A 9,209-nucleotide genomic window follows, 5' to 3' on the forward strand; every position below is an offset into this window, starting at 1 on the left:
GACCCTCAGGGTTTGTGTTGCCAGCTAGAAATGGGGTTGATGGAAGAGAATTATGATGGTTTGGTGGATATAGTGCAGGCCTGCGCCCAGTCAGGGGGGATATTGCTAGTGTTTGTTGCTGTTTGTGTTGGGTTTTTGCGTGTTTGTTTGTTTGTCTAGCTTTAACATCCCTTCCTTGCTTGGGGGGGGGGGCTCACTTCGAGGGAGCAACTCTTTTCTGACAAAGGCAAAAGTAGAGCCTTGCCTGATCAGTGAGACATGAGGATGGAAGTGCCCGTCCCCAGGGCTCCCCTTGCCTCATGCTGGCGGCCCCGCAGCAGCCCCAGAAACAGATGTTCCCCACCGGGGCCCCCTGGGTCTGGGCCCCGAGCTGCCAGCCTCCTTCCATCTGCTCTTTCTCTCTGAGCCTTGTTCGCCAAAGGATTCTGTGAGCTCCTTGGTGTCCTTCCAGTACATTTCTTTTCTGCTTAATTTAGTGAGCATCGGTTTCTATTGTCTTCAGTCCAGAAACTTGACTGCCTTGGAAATAGGTCTGAGGGAGTGGGTTTCAGGCACACCCCCGGGGTATTGGGGGAAAGAATGATCTGATATAGTTGAAGGGAAGCAAGACTCCAGTTAGTATCCAGGGATGGGGATCTAGCAGCCCGGCGGGTTAGAGGAGTGAAATCGCTAATTAAATCTAATTAATTAATTAAATGATGGCCCAGAGCCATCTGGGAAAGACTGCCACTAAAGACAAAGCTCCGAAGGCCTGAGTCACCCGGCCACAGAACACATGAACGGCACAAAGAAGTCTAAGAAAGGCTCGGCCAGCGTCAGGACACTGCAAATGAAAAGAAAGAATGATAAGCTCCAATCGTTCCATTCTTGGCTCAAGGCATAGACAGGGGCCTAGGAACTTGCTGGAAACTCTCTGATCTTCCCCTGCAGCAGGATTAAGGCTGAGCCTTTGTACTGCCGACGCACAGCACCTTCACAGCGTCCTCGCTGGCTGCGTCCAGGCCCAGGCTCCTCCATGTGGCCCTGGGTTTTCTTCTCTTCATGCCCTGAGCCCAGCAGCGTGAGGTGCGTTTGGTAGCAGGTAATGGGGGTAACTCAAGTGAGGCTGCGGGGTGTCTCCTGGTAAGGTCCCAGTAGCTCCCAGCACAGTCCAGAGGGGTAGGGGCGGCCCTTCCTCAGCTCTCCTGTGACCTGCAGGTTTGGTGGCACTAAGAGCCTTAAATTAGTCCAGCACTGCGGTTGTGCTGGAGGTTTGAAAGGGGCCATAGAGGAGGCATTTACATCACGGAGATCAGCAAAGGCCATAAATCTTTCAAAACTTTTTTGCTCACTTTTTTGCGGGGGGACCACACCGGCGAGGGCTTAAGTGGCTATCCCTGGCTCTATGCTCAGATTCTGGCTCCTGCAAGAGCTCAGGGGATCATATGCAGTGCCAGAGATCAAACTGGGGTTGGCTGCATGCACAGTAAGCACCTGAACCCCTGTACTATCTCTCCCGCCCTATGGGATTTATTTTAGTAAAGTGGTATATCTGGTCAGCGTGACTTGGTGCTAACAGGCAAGAAGCATGACCTCTACTTCTTCCTGTCTGTGCCTAGGAGAAAAGGGAGGGGGGGAGCAGGGGAGGGACAATCAGCCACCAGACTCCAGGTCCTTGCTCTGAACTGCCACCCCACCTGCCCCTAGGACACCTCACACTTCTGATCTCCCCTCCAGACCCGCTGAAGCCTTGTCCTTTGTGTGTACGGAGGGAGACTGGGAGATCAGGACTGGTGAAAACAGCCAGTTCCAAACTCCCCTCTCTTCAGGCTCTGTCTTTACCTCGCAGGGAAAATATATATATATATTCAGAGAAAAAAAATAGAGAAGAAATCTTATGAAAAGGCGGGGAAAGAAATGCGCTTGAGAGAATGCAGGCTTCTCTGGATAGGAGAGAGGCTGAGGAGACGGTTCAAAGGACTTGGCACACGCTTTGCAAGTAGGGAGCCTGGACTTGACTCCTGGTACCAAATAGCACCCCCAGCGACACTGCAAGTGACCCTGGAGCACTGCCATATGTGGCCCAAAAACGAAATGAAAAAATAAATATAGAAGTGAGCACCTCTGCCATGCTGCCTTGTCTTGAGTCTTAGGCCTGGGGCTGGGGTAGTACCGTAGCATTGTCGACCCATTATTCATCGATTTGCTTGAGCGGGAACCGGTAAGGTCTCCATTGTCAAATATGCCACGGGTAGCTTGTCAGGCTCTGCTGTGTGGGCGGGATACTCTCAGTACCTTGCCGGGCTCTCCGAGAGGGACAGATGAATCAAACCCAGGTCGGCCGCGTGCGAGGCAAACACCCTACCCACTGTGCTATCGCTCCAGTCCTAAGGGCTGGGGTAGCACAAGATATTCCTTTCCAGGCCACCACTGTTTTTTTTCTTCCCATTGCCAGGGCCCCCCACTTACCTCCCCTGCTTGTCTCAGCAGTCCCTGTTCAGTCTCATTGCACTCAGCTCTGTTCCTAGAAGCCTCTCACCCCAGGCTCCCAGAACACTGTCTGGCACTGTGACAAGGCACTGGCCTCGTGAGTGACTTCCTGTCTGCTTCTCTGACAACAGGAAGGGTCCTGCTCCTCTCGGCCCAGTCCAGGACACAGGGGCCCCTCAGGAAAGAATGGGAAGGGGACGGATGCAGAGATGGCTCAGGGCTGAGCACTTGCTTTGCATGTTGCAGACCCAGCTCCCACCAATGCTTGGCCCCCCACGAATACTTCTGAAGGGGGCCGGAGTGATAGTACAATGGGTAGGGCACCTGCCTTGCATGTGACTGATCGGGATCCATCCTTGGCACCAAATATGGTTTCTGAGCACAGAGCTAGGAGTAAGCCCTGAATAATACCAGGTGGGCCCCCAAACAAACAAACAAAAAAACCCAGAACCAGGGCTGGAGCAATAGCACAGCGGCTAGAGCATTTGCCTTGCACACGGCCAACCCGGGTTCGATTCCCAGAATCCCATATGGTCCCCTGAGCACCGCCAGAAGTAATTCCTGAGTGTAGAGCCAGGAATAACCCCTGTGCATTGCTGGGTGTGACCCAAAAAGGGAAAAAAAAAACAGAACCAGAAGCAATCCCTGAGCACTGTGCAGGGAGTAGCCCTAAGCAGTGCCAAGTGAGACCCTTCAAATACTAATGGAAAGATAAGAACACGTCCCCAGCATACTCCCTTCTCCCTATTACCAGTCCCTGGGCCCCAGGGTACAGACCCTGTTCCCCAACCTTCCAGGCACCCCTTCCACTCCACCCCTGCCACCGGGTCTACTTCGTACACACAGCACCGATTTCCTTACCTCTGCTCCTCAGCCTCCTTCCTGCTTTGCTCTTTTATTAAGATTCTAATTAAATAATTCTAATTAAATGTAATGAGCTGAATCGACAAACTTACTGTGATAAAGCAGCATTCAAGACATTCGCTTTCCTGATCCTTCCTGGGCGGCGGAGGTGAGTTGGCTCAGGGCCTCTGCTGTGAGAGGTGAGTCAGCAGGGCTGGCACTAAACGCCAGGCTCCCAGGACATCCCCGGGCCAGAACCAGACGCAGCTGAAGCCCCCTAAGCTGGGGCTCCGTCCTCGAGGCAGAGCCTCGCCTGCTCTGAGACCACCTGCCAGCCAACCCTCTTCTGGACCAAGGCTCAGCCCAGCTGGATGGAACCACAGTGCCTTGGCCACAGAGCGGGGACCGGGGCTGCTGGCCTCTGGGCTCTCTGCCCTCTGGAGAGGAAGATGAAGAGAATGATACCCAGCTTTCAACCCTGGCATATCATATGGTCCCCACTCCCCACCGGGAGTGATCCCTGAGCGCAAAGCCAGGAATAAGCCCTGAGTACCACTAGGTGTGGGCTCCAAAACAGGAAAAAAAAAAGAAAGAAAGAAAGAGAAAGACAGCACTGTAATCTATCATGTGGGGTGTGTGGCCTGCAGCTGCTCCGTCCCTCTCTCATCCTCAGTATTCTCATCTGTAGTAAGACCAGTGGCACTTACTCTGCAGAGTGGTGGTGAAAATTCCACTCCAACAAACAGAAGGCACGAGTGATCTATAAATGATTACCATGAATTATTCAGATCCATCTCACTCCCCACAGCAACCCTGGAGGCTGAGATGGCTCAGGAGAAGGGAGCGGAAGGGGAGGAGTTAAGTTTCCAGAATCTGCCCTAACCTCTCCACCCACCTTCCATCCATGGTTAGTTCAGACTGATCAGTCAACATCACCGAGACTGTTCTCCAACGACCCCAGAGGGGACTCACTCTTCTCCACTCACACTGCCAGCGCCCCTTTTTATGGCCCCTCCCTTGATTTTCTTCCATAGCTGGCCTCACTGGACGCTCACCACCGCCCTGCTAGCAGGCAGAGCCCCATTCATGCGCCATTTCACAGAGATAGACACATGGCTAGGGGTGAGGGGCATACACACAGAGAAACCCCTGTGCTTTCTCTTCAGCACCCCCGTAGTCTCAGAGCTTGAATCTGGACCTTGATTTGAGACCAGTGACCAAAAATGTCACTTCCTGCAAGTGCTTGTGGTCAGGGCTAGGACCCAGGGACCCCTCCAATGTGGAGTCCCACAGCCCAGAGGTAGGTCAGGCCAGGAGCCTGCAGGAGGAACTGAGAGCAGAGTTGGGTTGGGTGTGGCTCAGAAACCAAAAGAGAAAAACAAAAACAAAAACCAAAAAAGAAACCAAAAAACCAAAATAAAACTGGGGGCTGGAGAGAAAGCACAGGCGTTAAGGTGTTTGCCTTGCATGTGGTCAACCCTGGTTCCTTCCCTAGCATTGCATGGTCCCCCAGCACCAATGAGAGTGGTCCTTGAGCACAGATCCTGGAATGCCCCCCAACCCACCCTTACCACCCCACCTAGCCCACACAAAAAAGCCAAAGAGCTGAGCCTGGGCCACTGCAGGCCACCCACAATCTGTGGCAGCCACACACACTCCCAGGCAGATCTGCGCTGACCTTCAGGGTAGGCCTGGCCCTGCATTCACTTGCTGGGTGACAGGACTAGTGACATACCTGCTTGAACCTCAGGCTTTCTCTTCACAAGGTCATTGGGGCTGTGGTTGGGGGAGAGGGGGAATGGCATTTTTATTTATTTATTATTATTTTTTCTTTTTGGGTCACACTCAGTGATGCACAGGGGTCATTCCTGGCTCTGAACTCAGGAGTTACCCCTGGCAGTGCTCAGGGGACCATACAAGATGCTGGGAATCGAACCTGGGTCTGCTGCATGCAAGGCAAACACCCTACCCACTGTGCTATCGCTCCAGCCCCAGGATGTCATTTTTAGAAAACGATGATGGCACTGTGGTGTTATGCCTGCTTTCTGGGGTCTCTGTTTGGAAGCCCACAGGCCGGGAACTTGAGACAGCAGCACTCATTTCTCCTCACAGTTCTGAAGTTGGAAATCTGCTGGTGCCATCCACTTCCTCTGAGCCTCTCCTGCCTCCTCTTCCAACGCCTGACTAACCCATGTGTACCTGCTCCTCCGTGCAGTCTGTCCCGCAGTGGCCCTTTACAAGGACACCAGTCCTGCTGGACCCGGGCGCTCCCTCCCGACTTGCTGGTAACCTCTGCAGAGACCCTGTTTCCAAAGAAGGACACACCCGGAGGTCGGAAGGTTAGGACTCCCACATCCCTCCGGGGGTTGACACAAGTCACCTCGTACGTAACAGGCTGTGGGCTCATTTTACACATAGGCAGGCCAGAAACCCACAACCCACTGACAGACGAGGTGAGGGACAATGGAGGCCCAGGGAAGGGCAGTGAGTGGTACTCTACGTTCCCAGAGGGCAAGGAAGGCTGTTAGACTCGAGGCGGGCTAGGACTTTCCTCTCAACATTAGAATGCGATGTTATTTGAGGCCCTGCGGTCAGTGAGGACCCGCTGTCAATGTCACACAATGAATGAGCTGCGGGGTCAGGGTCCGAACTCAGGTTTGCCAAATCTGGCATATCTCTATTTTAAGCTGAAACGAGAAAAAGTGGGTCGGAGATGTGGCTCCCCTGGCAGAGTACGTATCTAGCATGCGGGAGGGCCCGAGTTCGTTTCCTCGTGCCGCAGGATTCCGAGCACAGTTAGGGTGCCCAAACCCTAAAAAAATCATGAGGAAAGAGAGTCAAGAGTTATTCTTGAAGTCAAGAGATTGATCCTAGGCCAAGGAGTGAGTTCAAAGAGCTGGAACAGAGGCATGGATTGTAGGAAGCTCTAGCTTTGACCCCTGGTACTGAATGGTCCCCTGAGCACTGTTAGGAATGACCCCTAAGCAATGCTCCTGAGCACCACCAAATGTGGCATAACAAAAAGAATTTTTTAAAGAGAAGTTGCTTTGCTTTATATTCCTTTTGCATTATATCTGCTGTTTCATGCTGGTTCTTTTGGAAGCAGGCTCTGTCTTTGGATAAGAAACTTCACCCCTCTGGGTCTGTTTACTCCCCTGTTAAGTAGGAACAATATCCACGTCACAGAGCTATTGTGAGGGTTTAAAAGAGGTGGCAGATATAAAGTCCTGGGCATAGGGCCTGCCATATAGTGTAAGTGCTCACTTTACACGCCAACACCAGCACTGTAATTTGTGTTAAGTCATGTTCAAGAGTGAGCCACTGGTGGTCTGTACCGGTATCAACATCCATTATCACAGTGTGAGGTGGGTCCACGCTCTGCTGCTAAATAAACAAGTCATATAATCAGGGTACTGAGAAGTGGGTTTGAATCCTGGTCTCTGTCCCCTGTGCTCTTCCCACTCTGCTGAGGCCCTGGGTCTGCCTGAGGCCGGGGTTAGGAATCAGGCTCCCACTTTGGGAAAGAGGGTCGGGTTGCTGGGTTGCCAAAGGCCCGTCTTCCTAGCCAGCTGGTGAGAGCCCTGGTCCAATGATCACTGGGGGCTTCAAGGCATCTTTGGGCTTAGAGCTCTGCTTTGCAGGGACCAAGGGCTGAAAGTGTTTAGAGACACCCGCTCCCCCCAACTGCACACACACAGCCCCCAAGAGGCGTCCCCTCAATTCAAGTTCCCAAGAGTGTATAGCAACTACACTGGGTCCCATCTTTTTGATTCCCTGTAAAAAACAGAGCTGAGCTCTGTGGAATGTGGAGCAAGAAGGGGCCCCGCACAGTAATAGGACTAAAATGAAAGTTATTTCCCACTGCTGCCCCCTAGAGACCAGTAGGTGCCTCCACACACGCACAGAGAAATACACTGGCCAGGGTGTAACTGGATTTTAATATCCCAGGCCAGGCATGCACACCTTATCCTTTCAGTGAAAGGTCCTCACCTCCCAGTGCCCACTCCCCAGTAGAGCTGCTCTCACTGCGATAATGAAGCCAAAGTGACCAGGCACGTAGAGGGTGTTCTCAGCACCCCGTAAGTAGTCACTCACCCTTTAACCCCTTTACTGTTCATAACATCTGGTCTGGACAGCACTGCCACCAACCTATTTCGCTGGTGAGTAAACTGAGGCTTGGACTATTGAGTCACTACAGGTCTTTCTAGCCTGGGTTCAGTCTGCAATCCAAACCCAGAACCAGCTGGCTCCGTGGCCGCTTGTGATTCCTGCGCTGTGCTCTTGTAGGCATTGGTGCCAGCAATTGAGACACAGATGAGACCTTGGGGCCCTTGAGGAGGGAGAATGAAGAGACAGATGATGAGCTGAGGCCCATTACATGCTTGAGAATTCACTGAGGTCCTCTTTCAGCTCTTCTCTTCGTAATGATTTCCACTTCCCCCTGGCCCTGCAGACCTCAAGCACACATCCTCCATCCAGTGGGCACGCGGAGTGAGCTCTCGCTTTTGGGGAGGGCCCCCTTTTTCCTCCCCTGCCCACATGGCCTGGGGAAGCCCCATGTCGCTGGGTCCTCACATCCCATCTGTACACAAAGTGGATGTTGGGGAGTCAGAGCAATAGTACAGCAGGTTAGGCATTTGCCTTGCAGTGGTGGACCCAGGTTCAGTTCCCAGCATCCCATATGTTCCCCTGAGCACCATCCGGAGTAATTCCTGAGTGCAGAGCCAGGCATGACCCCTGCGCATTTTGGAGAGCAGCCCAAAAACCGAACAAAAATTTTCTTAATTTTAATTTAAATAAAGTCGATGGGCATAAGGGATGTGGGGGCTCTTGCAATGCTAAGTTAGGATCTTGCTCTCTTACTGTTGGAAAACCATCATGCTGCAGACATGCCAGAGACACTGCTGGCCCAGGGCTGCCCTTTCTGAGTGGGTCCCCACAGAAGCTGGCCCAGCTGTCCTTCTGGTGAGCTCAGTCACTCTGTCCCAGCTGTGACACTAGGCACCGGGGCCACACAGTGAGTCACACAGGCCAGCCATCTCCACCTTCCCCAACTCCTTTGGGGCCCAGTTAAGTCTTCTCGCCTTCCAGCCCTCCCTGCCTCCCTCAGTTCTGACCTGGCACAGTGAGCCTAATCCATGCCCTGAGGTTCCAGGGCACCATGACCCATATTCCCTGGACAAAGAAGGGGAGACAGACCATGGCAGCTCAGTCTCACACCGGGACTTAGCAAGTGCAGTCAAAATTGTTGCATGACAACAAAGAGGGGGATCAGTCAACCTCTGTCCTGCCTGAAGGCACAGGGTCCCACCCAATGACCCGGCACTTATATGCTGGGCTCTGAAACGCCTGTTCCAACCAGGGCATCACGCTGACAAGTGTGCGAAGGAAGCTGCAGAGAGTCAGGACTGCCCTGGCACACTTGGTCTTGGAATGTTTTCCTAGTGGCATGAGCCCAGAAAGTCACAGAAACGCTCTGGGCTTTGGTGTCATTGTCTCTGATACAGGTCAGCGATGTCTTCGGACTAGAGTCACTGGGCAACAGCTTAGCTGTCCCTGTCCTGCACCAAGTCCCTCTCCTTCCCACCCTCTGCAGGTGGCACGCCTGCTCCCAGAGGAAGCTTTCCTCCTCCAAGGCCACCAATGTGCCTGCAGTCTCAGCAATGCCTCTTGGGACAAGACAGGGGTGAAGCCCTGACCAGATGGTGGGGCATTTCCAGAGAAGTAGCTGCCTGAGAAGTAGCAGGGAGGAACGGCTCCAACCCATCTGTCAAGACAGTCCTGCCTTGAGTACCAAGCCCAATCTGGGCCCGGCTGTCATCGAGACAAACACTGGCTGGACAGGGGTGGCGAGTTCTGGGTTGCTGGCCAGCAGAGCAGGGCCTGGGCAGCTCAGT

This window comes from Sorex araneus, chromosome 5 (genome assembly GCF_027595985.1).
Source record: "Sorex araneus isolate mSorAra2 chromosome 5, mSorAra2.pri, whole genome shotgun sequence".
Lineage (NCBI taxonomy): Eukaryota > Metazoa > Chordata > Mammalia > Eulipotyphla > Soricidae > Sorex > Sorex araneus.